This window comes from Scyliorhinus canicula, chromosome 1 (assembly GCF_902713615.1).
Source record: "Scyliorhinus canicula chromosome 1, sScyCan1.1, whole genome shotgun sequence".
Classification (NCBI taxonomy): Eukaryota; Metazoa; Chordata; class Chondrichthyes; order Carcharhiniformes; family Scyliorhinidae; genus Scyliorhinus; species Scyliorhinus canicula.
In genome coordinates, this window is record NC_052146.1 from 97190929 (window position 1) to 97208220 (window position 17292).

At 51.8% G+C, this 17292-nt stretch overlaps 1 long non-coding RNA gene across 3 annotated transcripts; it reads right to left on the bottom strand.

Moving 5' to 3' along the window:
• Positions 1-5397: 5397 nt before the first annotated feature.
• Positions 5398-17285, bottom strand: LOC119965326. Of its 3 annotated transcripts, none has more exons than XR_005460489.1 (3): positions 17135-17285; positions 9059-9157; positions 5398-5942 (listed from the first exon to the last, which is right to left on the bottom strand). It is a non-coding gene; the product is annotated as an uncharacterized LOC119965326 (long non-coding RNA). The 3 variants fall into 3 exon arrangements; XR_005460490.1 differs by having other exon boundaries at positions 8977-9157; XR_005460491.1 differs by having other exon boundaries at positions 17078-17285.
• Positions 17286-17292: the final 7 nt, after the last annotated feature.

Below are 17292 nucleotides of genomic sequence, written 5' to 3' on the forward strand. Positions count from 1 at the left end.
TACATTGTTTAAACATCCATTACTTCAAGGTACTCTCAAATGACAAGGGGGACTGGAGAAGGGGGTAGTGTCAGTGGATTATGAAGCTACTTGGGAAGAGGAGAAGGCACCACTGGAAGGGATCAAAGCAAAGTGGGAGGAAGAGTTGGGAGAGGATGTGGAGGAGGGGTGCTGGTGTGAGGTGTTCCGGAGAGTGAATGCCTCCACCTCGTGCATGAGGTTGGGGCTGAAACAGCTGAAGGTGGTACACAGAGCACACCTCACGAGGGCGAGGATGAGCTGATTCTTTGAAGGAGTAGAAGATGTGTGTGAACATTGCGGGGGGTGGGGATAATCACGGTCGTATGTTTTTGGTCCTTTCCAAAGCTAGAGGATTATTGGAAGGAGGTTTTTCGGGTAATTTCTAAAGTGGTGCACGTGAAACTGGACCTGGTCCCTGGGAGGCCATATTTGGGGTGTCGGACCAGCCAGGGTTGGAAACGGGTGCGGAGGCAGATGTTGTAGACTTCACCTCGTTGATCGCCCGAAGGCGGATGTTGATAGCTTGGAGACAACCTCTCCACCCTGTGCCCTGGCGTGGCGGGGGGACCTCTTGGAATTCTTGACTCTTGAGAAGGTTAAGTTGGGACTGAGGGGAAGGACGGAGGGGTTCTACAAGTCATGGGCATTATTCATTATGCACTTTCAAGAACTGGATAACATTGAACGTTAGTTGGGGGGCCGGTTGGGAGCGTTAGGGGGAGGGGGCGGTGTGCGTTGATGGCGACTATGGGTGATTCCTACTTCCTTTTGGTCATTTGTTTGTGTGAACATGCGGGCTAATGATTGGGGTTTGGTGGGAGGATGGGATTGTTGTTATTGATATGGGGATTGACATATTTGTTACTGATTATTGTTTATTGTTGGTGGGTGTAAATTTGGGAGAAAATGTGAAAAAGGAGGAGAATAAAAAATCTTTAAATAAAAACCCTTAGTGCAGGCTCTTATAGCACCTGAATTTACCAGTGGGTTTACTTTATTTGCTGAACATGGAACTCCTAAATAGCTTCATTTCTATTTGTTTGTATTTAATTCACTGCCACGTCTATTCCAGGAATGACCACCTATTTAAAAATTCCTTCATGGGATGTGAGCATTACAAGCAAGGCCAGCATTTATTCTGCTCGAATTGAGTGTGTTGAATCCGCGGTAGGCAGAATACATAGACTAAAGTAGAAATTACAGAACAAGGTTTATTTTGATACAATTACAATACTCCTCCATTCCCCAAGGGTATCCTTCCCGACCTGCTGCCAGGCCAGGATTTTAGTACAACCGAGACTCTCCTTGTAAAGGGGAAACCTCACCCCCTTAAAAGGGAAGGCCTGCCTGTCTTAAAGGGGAAGTTCATATTCCGGGGAGGTCACAGGAAATCATATAGTCCTGATCCCTGGACCTCCATTGAGGTTATAACATTCCTCCCACCCTCAGTCCGGAGCAACATCCATCGCCATGGGTAAGTGCGCCGGGCCTTTCAACCGTTTCTCCTGTGGATGGCGTGCAGACGCTAACCCCGTGCGTCAGGAGGTGTATTACGGACCAGAAAGTGGCATTTATGTGACGAGAGTCTGGGCGGCGGCCACAAGAGCTGGCACGGGCACCTCCAGCCAATGCAGAATGTTCATCTTGGTTTCCGAGTCGTTCTTCTTCCAGCATCTCGGTGTCCTGAAAGATTACCGCTGAATCCTTGGCAACCGGCGGAGCCAGTGTGGCACTGGTGCCAGCAGGAATGGCCAGGGCAACGGTGAAGATGAGACATCTGAACCAATGGCCGATATGGCGAGAGTATCCAGCACGCGGCTTTGGAGATGGTCTATGTGGCGATTAGACTCACATCCCTGTGCCTGTATTCGGTAAGAAACCAATCCTGTTTTTGGCAACGTGATGCCCGGGATCCAAGCAGCCCCTCCGCTGAAGTTCCGGACGTGTACTGCTTCTCCCGGTGCGAACCTGTGCAGTGGCCTGCGGCGACTTGAGTCTGCCTTAGTTCAGTCCTGAACTCGGCAGACTTTTCCGCCAATATCCGGAAGAACGAGACTCAAACGGGCGCTGAGGTGGCAACCCATCAACATCTCAGCAAGCACAATGCCCGTCGTGGCATGCGGGGTTCTTCTGTAGCAGAATAAGAACGTTGCTGAGCGGGTCTCCCAAGATCCCGATGTTTGTTTTTTCATGGTGAACTTAAATGTTTTCGTTGCCGCTCAACGGACCCATTCAAAGTTGGGTGGCATGGGGCGGTACTCACCTGACGGATCCCGTTGGTAGACATGAATGCCATAAATTCCGCACTCATAAATGGCGTACCAGAGACCAGAACCTCAGGTATGCCGTGCATGCTGAAAATGTGCTGGAGTTTCTCTATGGTGGTCCGGGCCGTTGTTGCCTGTATCGAGGACCTCCATTCACTTTGAGTGATAATCAACAAGGACAAGGAGCATTGCCTCTTGAAAGGAACCCACAAAGTCTCTATTGAGGTGAGGCCACAGATGACCTGGTCATTCCCATGGATGGAGCCGGGATGCAGGAGGCACCTTCTGGTGTGCCTGACACTGGACACAGCGCTGGGCTATCTACTCGATGTCTGGATCGATGCCAGGCCGCCAGATGTAGTTTTGGGCAAACATTTTCATCTTGGACACACCTGGGTGTCCATTGTAGAGGTCCGTCAGGAGAGGGCCGAGTCCATGTTCGGGTGCCATCACGTGGGTCCCCCAAACAAGCACGCCCTCCTCTACGCACGTAGGACACCTGCATCTTTGTGGTGTACACCTTTAGGTCCTGCGGCACAGCCCTTTGTTGAACCTCATCCTGCACCACGTGATGGGTGCAGGATAGCTGAACATCAGTCTGGATCCACCCACGGATGCGATATGACGTGACAGTAGCAAGCCCATAAAATTGAAGGCGGCAATGACCTCACCGGCTTCTGCTGGTGTAGGTGGCCTGGTCAGCAGGGGCAGACAGCTTAACACTTGGCGTGGGGAATCTTGGTCGCGGAGCAGTGCTCCAACAGAATGTCATATGCTGCGAGTAACAGTGCTCATCGCTGGATGTGAGCGGAAGCAATGTGGGGGAGGAGGGGGAAAATCATCTGATCCTCCTTGAAGAGCCTTTGGAGAGGCTTGTGATCCATGAGAACGGTGAAGTGATGCCCGTAGACATATTGATGGAAATTCTTGACCTCAAATATGACAGCCAAACCCCCCTTCTCTATCTGGGCATATCGCTTCTTTGCATTGGCCAATGTTCCTGAGGCGAAGGCGATGGGACGTTCAGATCCATCGTCCAATTCATGGGCCAGCATTGTCCTGATGCTGTCCAGAGAAGTGTCAACAGTATTGGCCGGGATAGGTCGAATTGCGTAAATCAGCCTTGATGAGGAGAGTTGTTGTTTCACCTCGATGAAAGCCGTTTGCTGCACTCGGCCCCAATCCCAATGTTGCCCCTGGGGACTGTCTTACCTACTCCTGCTCCTAGTTCTTGTGCTCTTGGAGAGCAGTTTAGAGTCAACCACATAACTGTGGGTCTGGAGACACATGTAGGCCAGGCTAGGTAAGGACTGCAGATTTATTTCCCGAAAGGGGAAGTTGGGTTTTCATGACAATCGATCAGAAGTTACTGAAACTAGCTGTCAATTTCAATTTTTAAAAATGCTGGATAAATTCCATCCACTGCCTGAGTGGGACTTGAACCCTTGTCGCCAGGGCATTAATCTGAATCGCCTGGGTTACTAGTGACTTTACCACCATCTCCTCCTTGACGTTCCACTCATCTCTCTATTTCCCGTTTACCTTTTTGCTTTTTCCCTTCTCATGTTTTCTTCCAGATCTGATAAAAGGTTACCAATCCAAAACATTTTCCAGCCCTTCTTGCCGACGGGATCTTCTGGCCCCATGACATTGACCCTGTGCGTGTCCCAGCAGTGGAACAGGTTATCTATGTGGAACGCTGTGGACTTTGGCAAGATTGGAAGATCCCAACTGCATGGCGAGCTGCCTCTACTATGGCGAAGCCTGCTGTGATGGGCTGGAAAATTCCAGCCATTAATTCTGTTTCTCTCTCTCTTACCTGCTGGTTATTTTCAGCACTTATTTCATTTTGGGTTTGGCATTGAGGTTTGTCGAGTGAGTGCTGGAGATCCATAGCAGCAAAACATTTTTTAAAGTGGTTCAGTTTCCTCTCGATTAGAATCCTTTGGAAACGGAAAATTTTAATGTTCAGCATGACAATGCTGCAAACATGAATCTCACTCATTATTAGCCCAGGCAACGGCAGTGGCGTTCTGCTATAATTATCAATACAGTCTTGCTGAACATAGTTGAGAAAGTGGCATGTAGCAATCAGGAGAGTGTGATATTTGACAGAGAGGTAAATCTTGATGCTGAAAGATTTCCTTCTTCAAAGTGAAGTTGTCAAACAGATCTTAAGCACAAGACAGCACAGTGGCTCAGTGGGTTAGCCCTGCTGCCTCATGGCGCCGAGGACCCGGGTTTGATCCCGGCCCCGGGTCACTGTCCGTGTGGAGTTTGCACAATTCTCCCACAACCCAAAGATGTGCAGGGAATGTGGATTGGCCGCGCTAAATTACCGCTTAATTGGGGAAAAAAGGAATTGGGTACTCTAAATATAAAAAAAACAGATCTTAAGAAAACCTGATTTTGTTTTCTTAACACTTTGAATACTCAACATTATTTTCAATCAATTAAAGCGTAATATGTTTCTGAATGTTACTCAACATATTTCTGCCACTGTGAGTCATCCTTTACTCGGGTGAAAGGAAAAAGATTTCCCCGGCCTAAACTTTATGTAGAGGACATGTTATGGGCCCAGATCTAAACCCCGATTTTGGTTGAGATCCCGATTACAACCCAATTACAACCCAAAAACTGTGAGGAAATGTTACTGCACCACAGGAATGATAACACTGGCCAATAGACAGCTTTATATTAAAATAAACTTTAAGTTGAACACAGAATTAAGCACATTAGCAACAAGGAAACAGCTTTACAGTTAACAGTTGCAACATCTCAACTTGTTTCCTGAAACCAGCCTCTACATATTCGAATTAAGCAAACCCATATATTTCAAATACCACTTATGTGGTATTTGGGGAGGCAGAGGGCCGATGGGCTGACATTTGAGGGTGGACTTGGGCCAGGGACCCCAGCTCACTGCTCCAGTGTCCCACTCCATAGCCCCGCCTCTCCACCTCGTGCACCCCGACATACTCTCTTCCACCTTCTTCTGTCAGGAAAAAGATACAAAAATTTGAGGTCACGTACCAACCGACTCAAGAACAGCTTCTTCCCTACTGCCATCAGACTTTTCAATGAATCTACCTCGTATTAAGTTGATCTTTTCTCCACACCCTAGTTATGACTGTAACATTATATTCTGCAGTCTCTCCTTCCTTCCCTATGTACGGTATGCATTGTCCGTATAGCATGCAAGAAACAATACTTTTCACTGTATACTAATACATGTGACAATAATAAATCAAATCAAAATCGTCGCTCAAGAACCAGTCCCTCAGCCGGAGGTGCACCTTGAAGAGGTGAGTGTGTCAGGTTGGAGGTGTGTACACTGCCTAGGTAGCGGGCGCAGACGTGTACGATTTGCATCTCATAGTCACACGCCAACTGCACGTTCATCGAGTGGAATCCCTTTCAGTTTCTGAAGACCAGCCTGTCATGGGGCGGCGCTCATAAGACAACATGCATCACATCGATCACCTGGGGCATCTTGACGATGACAGCAAACCCTGCTGCTCAGGCATTCTGGTGGGCGCAGTCCATATTGAATTTGATGTATTGCATCGAGCGGGCATACAGGGCCCCCGTGATGGCATGGATGCACTTGTGCACCAAAGTCTGCGAGATCCCAGACTGGTCCCCACTCAGCACCTGGAATAATATATAAATGTTCAGGGTGACCATCACCTTAACAGCTACCGGGAGTGGGTGTCTTCCCCCATACCCCCGCGGTGCCAGATTCGTCATGATCCGGTAGATTGGATTGGATTTGTTGGGCTGGATTTGTTTATTGTCACCTCTACCGAAGTACAGTGAAAAATATTATGCTGTCTGCAGTCCAGACAGATCAATCTGTACATGAAAATAAAATAAAAAGAAAATACGTAATAGGGCAACACAAGGTACACAATATAAATACATAACACCGGCATCGGGTAACACATACAGGAGTGTAATATTAATCAGGTCAGTCCATAAGAGGGTCATTTAGGAGTCTGGTAACAGCGGGGAATAAGCTGTTTTTGAATCTGTTTGTGCATGTTCTCAGACTTTTGTATCTCCTGCCTGATGTCTGGGGCTGGTTTAGCACAATGGGATAAACAGCTGGCTTGTAATGCAGAACAAGGCCAGCAGCACGGTTCAATTCCCGTAGCGGCCTCCCCAAAACAGGCGCGGAATGTGGCGGCTAGGGACTTCTCACAGTAACTTAATTGAAGCCTACCTGTGACAATAAGCGATTATTATTATTGATAGAAGAAGTTGGAAGAGTGCGTAAGCCGGGTGGGAGGGGAATTTGATTATACTGCCTGCTTTCCTAAGGCAGCAGGAGGTGTAGATAGAGTCAATGGATGGGAGGTAGGTTCATGTGATGGACTGGGCGGTGTTCACGACTCTCTGAAGTTTCTGAAGGTCTTGGGCCGAGCAGTTGCCATACCAGGTTGTGATGCAGCCAGATAGGATTCTTTCTATGGTGTCACAAAAGTTGGTAAGAGTTAATGTGAAAATGCTGAATTTCCTTAGTTTCCTGAGGAAGTATAGGCGCTGTTGTGCTTTCTTGGTCGTAGCATCGACGTGGGTGGACCAGGACAATTGTTGGTGATTTGCACACCTCGGAATTTGAAGCTGTCAACCATCTCCACCTCGGCCCCGTTGATGTAGACAGGGCTGTGCACAGTACTTTGCTTCCTGAAGCCAATGACCAGTTCTTTAGTTTTGCTGGCATTTAGGGATAGATTATTGTCATTGCACCACTCCAGTAGGTTCTCTATCTCCCTCCTGTATTCTGACTCGTCATTATTTTGACCTGTATTTTGACTTGCCATTGTTTGAGATCCAACCCACAATGGCCGTGTTGTCAGCAAACTTGTTGATGCAGTTGGAACCATATATTGCGACGTCCTCGGTTTTGGAGCTTTGATATGAGCTTGGCTGGGATTATGGTGTTGAAGGCGGAGCTATAGTCAATAAATAAATAGGAGTCTGATGTAGGAGCCCTTGTTGTCAAGATGCTCTAGGGATGAATGTAGGGCCAGGGAGATGGCGTCTGATGTAGACTGGTTTCAGCGGTATGCGAATTGCAGCGGATCTAGGCGTTCTGGAAGCATGGAGTTGATGCGCTTCATGACCAACCTCTCGAAGCACGTCATTACGATTGATGCCATGCCATACGATCCCCATGCTCTGCCGGAATTTTCAGTGGCATACCTGGTCCAGCAGGGCCTTGAATTTCAGGCGCTACCATTGCATATGCGGCCTCATGCGGTGCCTCTCTCTCACCTCCTTGTCGGCTAGTTCCTTTTCCTCTGGGGCAGCTCTGCTGCTGCAGGGTGCTCCCTGATCAGTTCCAGCTCGTATAGCCTCAGTGAATCCTTCTGGACTGTGGTGGTCAGGCCGAAGGCAACCATTTTTTTTTGGAGTGAGGCGACTCTCTGCGAGCTCTCCCTAACAGATCCACTTTTTACTTATCTTACAATCGTTCTAATCTTTTAAAACTTCATTCTCCCTATTATGCCTTTTCTTTTATTTCCTTTTCTTTCATGTACTTAATTATCTGTTGAGCTGATCGCAGAAAAATACTTTTCACTGTACCTCGGTACACGTGACAATAAACAAAATCTGAATCCAATCCAAACCTGGTTGCATTCCGATAACCATTGTTTGCAGCGGGTGAAAGGCAGAAACCATGTTAACGGTGCATGCCGCCAGGTCCAACAGGCTACACAGTGGCCCTTCACTGCACCGCCTGCCCCCACATGTCTCCCCCACCCCGACTCCTTCCCATCCCCACCCCCTTTCCTGGCCGTTTTCCCTGCACCCTGCTATAACGGTGCTTGCCATTGTGGGGACCTCTGGCCTTGGCACCTGTCCCTGCTGCAAGGGGTACCATTGCTTGGTGCTGCTCATGCCAGCAGTGTGCTCCACAGCCCTCATCCGGTGCCCTCCTGCAGGGCCTACCGTGGGCGTTGCCCTTGGGTGGGCCGCATGCTGCCCCAGCGTTGGGTGAGGGGGAGGAACTGGTGGGGTGGAGGGTGAGGGCTGTGGTGGGGTGGAACTTGGACGCTGGGTTGCTGGAGGGAGGGTCGGGAGTGCGGAGGGGTAGGGTGGAGGGTGGGGTGTAGGGTGCAGATGGGTAGGGTAGAGGTGGGGGCTGGTGTATGGGGGGGTGGGTGGAGGGTGGGTGGGAGGGTGAGGTGGAGGGTAGGGCTGGGGTGCAGGGTTGCTGAGGGGAGGGTGGGGAGTGCGGGGTTGGATGGGGTGGAGGGTGGGGTGTAGGGTACAGATAGGTGGGGTGGGGGTGGAGGTGGGGGCTGGTATGCGGGCATGGTGGGGTGGAGTGTAGCAGGTGGAGTGCGGGGGTGGTGGTGTGGAGGGCGGGGGTTAGTGTGGGGGTGGTGGTGTGGGGGCACACATACGCCGGTGTCACTCTGCTCAACCTTGGGCCATTGTGGTCAGTCAGTGGGGTGTGCAGGAAGATGGCAACCTTGCAGGCCGCTGCAATGGTGGTCTGTGCGTCTGTGCCAGGATGCCCAGACCCATGCGGGGGGCCACCCGAAACATACGACCCATTCCCTGGTCACCACCCTCCCCCCACCCTCCCGTGCCTGGCAATGGTCCATTCCCCCATACGGCCAGCCCTGCTGGTGGCAGGACCGGCAGCCCACGGTCACACCTCTGCATGTCTTACCTCCCCTCTCTCCCTCATCAGCCACGCCGCCGTTTTCCAACTTTTAAAACCACAAGTGAATTATCATGTGAATAATTCCTACCAGCAGAAGTGGAGCATTTCAGAGGCACTGGAGAATACTGAGTCAGGCCCGCTAATGATATGCAGACAGCATTTACTGTACGTGCGGAGTGGAAAGTTTCTGCAAACATATAAATCAAAAAAGAGTGGCTCAGGTAAATATTGGTCCTTTCAAGGATGAGAAGGGAGATTTAATAATAGGATAGTATTAAGGGAGATAACAATAGTAGAGGAAATGGCTGAGGAAATGACAGGTTTTTTGGGTCGGTCTTCACAGTGGAAGACATAAATAACATGCCAGTGACTGATGGAAATGAGGCTATGACATGTGAGGACCTTGAGACGATTATTATCACTAAGGAGGTAGTCATGGGCAAACTAATGGGGCTAAAGGTAGACAAGTCTCCTGGCCCTGATGGAATGTATCCCAGGGTCCTAAAAGATGATTAGGGAAATTGCAAATGCACTCGTGATAATTTACCAAAATTCACTAGACTCTGGGGTGGTCCCAGCGGATTGGAAATTAGCAAACGTGACACCACTGTTTAAAAAAGGAGGTAGACGGAAAGCGGGTAATTATAGGCCAATTATAGGTCAGTAGTAGGGAAGATGCTGGAATCTATCATAAAGGAAGAGATAGCGAGGCATCTGGATGGAAATTGTCTCATTGGACAGACGCAACCTGGGTTCATAAAGAGCAGGTCGTGCCTAACTAGTTTCGTGGAATTTTTTGAGGACATTAACAGTGCAGTAGATAATGGGGAGCCAATGGATGTGATATATCTGGATTTCCAGAAAGCTTTTGACAAGGTGCCACACAAAAGGTTGCTGCATAAGATAAGGAGCATGGCGTTAAGGGTAAAGTAGTAAAATGGATAGAGGATTGGTTAATTAATAGAAAGCAAGAGTGGGGATTAATGGGTGTTTCTCGCATTGGTAATCAGTAGCTAGTGGATCAGTAGCTCAGAGATCAGTGTTGGGCCCACAATTGTTCACAATATATATGGATGATTTGGAGTTGGCGACCAAGTGCAATGTGTCCAAGTTTGCAGATGACACTAAGATGAGTGGTAAAGCAAAAAATGCAGAGGATACTGGAAGTCTGCAGAAGGGATTTAGATAGTTTAAGTGAATGGGCTAGGATCTGGCAGATGGAATACAATGTTGACAAATGTGAGGTTATCCGTTTTGGGAGGAATAACAACAAAAGGGATTATTATCTAAATGATAAAGTATTAAAACATGCTGCTGTGCAGAGGGATCTGGGTGTCCTAGTGCATGAGTTGCATTTAGAGGTGCAACTAGTGATTAAGAAGGCAAATGGAGTTTTGTCCTTCATTGCTAGAGGGATAGAGTTTAAGACTAGGGAGGTTATGCTGCAACTGTATAAGGTGTTAGTGAGGCCACACCTGGAGTATTGTGTTCAGTTTTGGTCTCCTTACTTGAGAAAGGACGTACTGGCGCTTGAGAGTGTGCAGAGGAGATTCACTAGGTTAATCCCAGAGCTGAAGGGGTTGGATTACGAGGAGAGATTCAGTAGACTGGGACTGTACTCATTGGAATTTAGAAGGGTGCAAAGGGGTGGATCTTATAGAAACATATAAAATTCTGCACACACACACACCCACACACACCCTCTCATACACACATACACTCACATACTCAACCACACACACCCTCACACACACTCTCATATACACACTCATACACATACACCCTCACACACACACCCTCACGCACACCCTCACACACACACATATACCATCTGACACGCACCCCCTCACACACACACACAAAGGCTCACATACACACCCACACACACCCACACACACTCTCACACACACCATCACACACAGACATCCCCTCTCACACACAAACCCTCACACACACACACACCTTCACATACCCACCCACAAACACACTCACACACAAACCCGCACGCACACACACACACCCTCACACACACCCTCACACTCACCCTTACACACACCACATCACACACACCCTCACACACACCCTCACATACACACCCACTCACACCCTCACACAAACAGCCTCACACACACACCCTCACACACACACACTCACTCAAACACACCCTCACACAAAGCCTCACACTCACACACACGCGCGCTCACATACACACCCACACACACCCTCACACACACACCCCCACACACACACACACACACACACATACGCTCTCACCCACGCACCCTCACACACACACAAACGCTAACATACACACCCACACGCACCCACACACGCTCTCACACACACCCTCACACACACAAGTACCCTCTCTCACACACACCCTCACATACGCACACACATTCACTTACCCACCCACCCACACCCTCACACACGCACATTCACACACACACAACCTCACACACACGCCCTCACACACACCCTCACACACACACACACTCACACACACAGCCTCACACAGGCACACACTCGCACACACACCCTCACACACCCTTACACAGCCCCCCCTCACACACACCCTCACACCTGGAGTATTGTGTTCAGTTTTGGTCTCCTTACTTGAGAAAGGACGTACTGGCGCTTGAGAGTGTGCGGAGGAGATTCACTAGGTTAATCCCAGAGTTGAAGGGGTTGGATTACGAGGAGAGATTCAGTAGACTGGGACTGTACTCATTGGAATTTAGAAGGGTGCAAAGGGGTGGATCTTATAGAAACATATAAAATTCTGAGGGGAATAGAGAGGATAGATGCGGGCAGGTTGTTTCCACTGGCGGGTGACAGCAGAACGAGGGGGCATAGCCTCAAAATAAGGGGAAGTAGATTTAGGATTGAGGTTAGGAGGAACTTCTTCACTCAAAGGGTTGTGAATCTATGGAATTCCTTGCCCAATGAAGCAGTTGAGGCTCCTTCGTTGAATGTTTTCAAGATAAAGATAGATAGATAGTTTTTTGAAGAATAAAGGAATAAAGGGTTATGGTGTTCGGGCGGGAAAGTGGAGCTGAGTCCACAAAAAAATCAGCCATGATCTCATTGAATGGCAGAGCAGGCTCTAAGGGCCAGATGACCTACACCTGCTCCTAATTCTTATGTTCTTATTAACGCATTGATGCCGCAGTCGAGGCACTGGAGTATGGCATTCTGTTGGGCGCCTTGCACGGCCACAATTATGGCCTCACAACCTATTTTCCGCTTAATCGCCTTTCCCGATTCCTGCGTCGGCCAACAGAGAATCCCACCCAGAATTCCAACGTGACCATCACCTCCTTCCTTCTCCAAAGCAGCTCCCATTTCTGCCCCTCAATCCATCTGCTGCTGGAACCCTCATCCATGCTGTTGCCTTGTTAATGACAAATCTCATTATTTCAGTTTCCTCACATCCTTGATGCTCCATAAAGTTGATCCAATTTTCTGCAGTCAGTATTTTACCACACCCCTGAATTGCATTCAACTATCACTACTGTCCTTGCTAATCGATATTGACTCCCAGAAAACCAACTCCTCAATCTTTTCATGGCTTCACACTTCCCTATCTCTAACCTGCTACAGTCCTGCAAACTTTGGCGCCCCTTCTCACAATGCTCTCCGTTCTTCCACTAATGGTGTGTCTATGGGCTATATCATAGTTGGAAGATGTGCGACCTCCAACCAGCAGGTGGTGGACGGTACAAACACACCATGAGGCGCCTCTACCAAGGTCATGTGACCTGCGATTAGGCTAGTGGATGCTGCAGTGGCCGGTGGCTGTCGCAGGGACCGGTGGATGCTGCAGGGGCTAGTTGATGCTCCAGGGGCTGGAGGATACTGCAGGTGGCTGCTGCAGGGGGCGGTGGCTGCTGCAGGTGGCTGCTGCAGGGGGCGGTGGCTGCTGCAGGGGGCGGTGGCTGCTGCAGGGGGCGGTGGCTGCTCCAGGGGCTGGAGGATACTGCAGGTGGCTGCTGCAGGGGGCGGTGGCTGCTGCAGGGGGCGGTGGCTGCTGCAGGTGGCTGCTGCAGGGGGCGGTGGCTGCTGCAGGGGGCGGTGGCTGCTGCAGGTGGCTGCTGCTGCAGGGGGCGGTGGCTGCTGCAGGGGACGGTGGCTGCTGCAGGGGGCGGTGGCTGCTGCAGGTGGCTGCTGCTGCAGGGGGCGGTGGCTGCTGCAGGGGACGGTGGCTGCTGCGGGGTGTGCTGCTCAGGGGGCGGTGGCTGCTGCAGGGCGGGGCGGTGGCTGCTGCAGGGGGCGGTGGCTGCTGCAGGGGGCGGTGGCTGCTGCGGGGGCGGTGGGGCTGCAGGGGGCGGTGGCTGCTGCAGGGGGCGGTGGCTGCTGCAGGGGGCGGTGGCTGCTCCAGGGGCTGGAGGATACTGCAGGTGGCTGCTGCGGCAGGGGCGGTGGCTGCTGCAGGGGGCGGTGGCTGGCAGGGGCGGGGTGGCTGCTCCAGGGGCTGGAGGATACTGCAGGGGCTGCTGCTGCAGGGGGCGGTGGCTGCTGCAGGGGGCGGTGGGCTGCTGCAGGGGGCGGTGGCTGCTCCAGGGGTGGGATACTGCAGTGGCTGCTGCTGCAGGGGCGGTGGTGCTGGGGGCTGCTGCTGCAGGGGGCGGTGCTGCAGGGGGCGGTGCTGCAGGGGGCGGTGCTGCAGGGGGCGGTGCTGCAGGGGGCGGTGGCTGCTGCAGGGGCTGGTGGCTGCTGCAGGGGACGGGGCTGCGGCAGGCGGGGCTGCGGCAGGGGGCGTGGCTTCGGCAAGGGGGCGGTGGCTGCTTCCAGGGGGCGTGGCGGTACTGCGGGTGGCGTGCTGCTGCAGGGGCGGCTGGCATGCTGCAGGGGCGGGGCTGCTGCAGGGGGCGGTGGCTGCTGCAGGGGTGCGGGGGCTAGCTGCAGGGGTCGGCTGCCTGCTGCAGGGGGCGGTGGCTGACTGCTGCAGGGGGCGGTGGCTGCTGCAGGGGGTGGTGGCTGCTACAGGGCGTGGCGGATACTGCAGGGGCGCTGCTGCCTGCAGGGGGCACGGGTGGGCTGCTGCAGGGGTGCTGGGGATGCGGCTGCAGGGGGCGGGGGCTGCTGCAGGGGGCGGGGGCTGCGCAGGGGGCGGTGGCTGCTGCAGGGGGCGGGTGGCTGCTGCAGGGGGCGGGGGCTGCTGCAGGGGGCGGGGGGCTGCTGCAGGGGGGCGGTGGCTGCTGCTGCAGGGGGCGGTGGCTGCTGCAGGGGGCGGTGGGCTGCTGCAGGGGGCGGTGGCTGCTGCAGGGGGCGGTGGCTGCTGGCAGGGGGCGGTGGCTGCTGCAGGGGGCGGGGGCTGCTGCAGGGGGCGGTGGCTGCTGCAGGGGGCGGTGGCTGCTGCAGGGGGCGGTGGCTGCTGCAGGGGGCGGTGGCTGCTGCAGGGGGCGGTGGCTGCTGCAGGGGGCGGTGGCTGCGGCAGGGGGCGGTGGCTGCTGCAGGGGGCGGTGGCTGCTGCAGGGGGCGGTGGCTGCTGCAGGGGGCGGTGGCTGCTGCAGGGGGGCGGTGGCTGCTGCAGGGGGCGGTGGCTGCTGCAGGGGGCGGTGGCTGCTGCAGGGGGCGGTGGCTGCTGCAGGGGCGGTGGCTGCTGCAGGGGGCGGTGGCTGCTGCAGGGGGCGGTGGCTGCTGCAGGGGGCGGTGGCTGCTGCGGGGGCGGTGGCTGCCTGCAGGGGGCGGTGGCTGCCGCAGGGACCAGTGACTCTCGCAGGGACCAGTGGCTGCCGCAGGGACCAGTGACTCTCGCAGGGACCAGTGGCTGCCGCAGGGGCCGGTGGCTGCCGCAGGGGCCGTTGGCTGCCGCAGGGGCCGTTGGCTGCCGCAGGGACCGGTGGCTGCCGCAGGGACCGGTGGCTCTCGCAGGGACCGGTGGCTGCCGCAGGGGCCGGTGGCTCTCGCAGGGACCGGTGGCTGCCGCAGGGACCGGTGGCTGCCGCAGGGACCGGTGGCTGCCGCAGGGACCGGTGGCTGCCGCAGGGACCAGTGGCTGCCGCAGGGACCAGTGGCTGCCGCAGGGACCGGTGGCTCTCGCAGGGACCGGTGGCTGCCGCAGGGGCCGGTGGCTCTCGCAGGGGCCGGTGGCTGCCGCAGGGGCCGGTGGCTGCCGCAGGGGCCGTTGGCTGCCGCAGGGACCGGTGGCTGCCGCAGGGACCGGTGACTGTCGCAGGGACCGGTGGCTGCCGCAGGGACCGGTGACTGTCGCAGGGACCGGTGGCTGCCGCAGGGACCGGTGGCTGCCGCAGGGACCAGTGGCTGCCGCAGGGACCGGTGGCTGCCGCAGGGGCCGGTGGCTTCAACGCTACTTTTCCCCCACCCACCCACTGCCACATGTTCATGAAAAAGGGAAAATTCTACCTCCAGTCTGTGAAGCACCCAGTGGGGATTTAACCCTGGTTAATGGTGCTAAGTAAACCTCGTTAATGTCTACATAACTGGGAGGCAAATATTTAGCTATGTAGCTATATGGTTGCTGCTATTGAGCTCTTTACATTGAAAGGTTTGTTCTGATTCTGCTGATCCATTCTTTTTCTTTCAGGCATTCACTGAGCTCATGCCAAGAATAATGGAATTGCAAAATATTGAGACAATAACAATTGTGGCCTGTGCAGTGCTGCAACATAATTAAGGAATTGTGACAAGGTCATAAAGCTTAAACAACATTGTCAATGTACAATACTCTGGAGATTTGCCTGATTGGTCACAGATATGTGGCTTAGCACCATCTGCAGAAGACTTCTATCCTCACTCCCAATGATCTAGACTTTGTGCTACGGACAGAGTATAAAGCAGGTCTCAGCTGATCTCTGAGGAGGCCATGGCTTTTGAATTCTTTTGGAATTCTGATGTTCCCTTTATGGCCAGTCAAGGTGACAATCATTTTTTTTACAAAGCTGTAAACATTGGAAACCCTTAAGCAAGGCCGATCAGTCAGAACTCAATTTTGATCTTGATCAATATTGAGCTTTCAGGTAGTGACAGATCTGCTTTTCACTTCCCAAAGAAATTTTTTTTAAAATTAATTTGCAAAGCTCTACCTTGTACCAAATCTCATTCTTAAGTTTTAGCATTTTAACCTGATGATGGAACTGAATTTACGGACAATGAGGAACAACCAGATCTGAAAACGAAGGTTGGCCAATGACCAAATGGTCTTCATTCTAATGCCCAGGAGAGGATGAGGATAACGTATCAGGATTGAAGAACTAAACCCAAACCCACCCCCGTTTCCCCACCTTTCATTATTAATGTGCAGAAATTCACAAATCACACCTCAATTTGGTAATTGTGAGACCATTGAACAATCCACTGTACAGCTTAATCCCAAGGACTAACTATAAAGTAATTCCAGAGCTCTTTGGTTCCCGTCTCCTTTACCTGGGGTTAATCTATTAATTTAGGGGTTACAGACGGAAATCTATTTTAACTGCTGGAGTTCACTATCCACCGGCTCACTGAATGGGCTTCTCATGAAGACAAACCCTGGTGTTGAAGGAAGGTTAAGTGTGGTTACTGTACACCAGCAAAATTACAATATGATGGGAAGATTGGCACTGATTACTAGAATTGAAATACAAGGAGAACCTTTGCATGATGTACACAATGTCTTACATATTCACCCATATTGCAACAGTTACTACACTTCGAAAAGAGAAACTTCATTGGCCAGAAAGCACTTTGGGGTGAGGCCCTAAAGTTGTGAAAGGTGCTATATAAATGCAATTTCTTACTTTCTAACAGTGAGTGGAGGAAAGCTTCCCTTCTGTCCTAACACAAATATTTATATATTTACAATAATGATAAATTTATCAAAACTTAACATTACAAATTTCCCAATGGCAAAGGGTTCTATAAATAGTTGTTGCACTGAAATTCGATGGAGGAGCTTTTTGGGTGTACAATCCTTGCATGTTGAAGATGAATGTTACAGAGGCAAAATATTAAATTAGGGGCAATTGATTAATCTACCTCAAGGCGTCTGAAAGCACTTTGTAGCCAATGAAATACTCTTGAAGTTTAGTTGCTGTTGTCAGGCAATGTATGTTGACCAATATCTGAATAGAAAAGCCAAGTGAAGGTTTTATGTATAACATACATTAAAAACATTAAACTTCTTTCTTTTCTTGTTACACTTGCTGATTGATCCACTCACTGTGTTTCCAACGTTTGTTGTTTGTGTTTCAGCTTGCCAGCATTTGCAGTTCGTTGCTCTTTTTGTTTATGCTTGAACTGAATATTGTAACGGTCTGGGTCATTCAGACTTAATCCCTCTCACTTATTTTGAAGCATGATTATGATTCGGTTAATGTA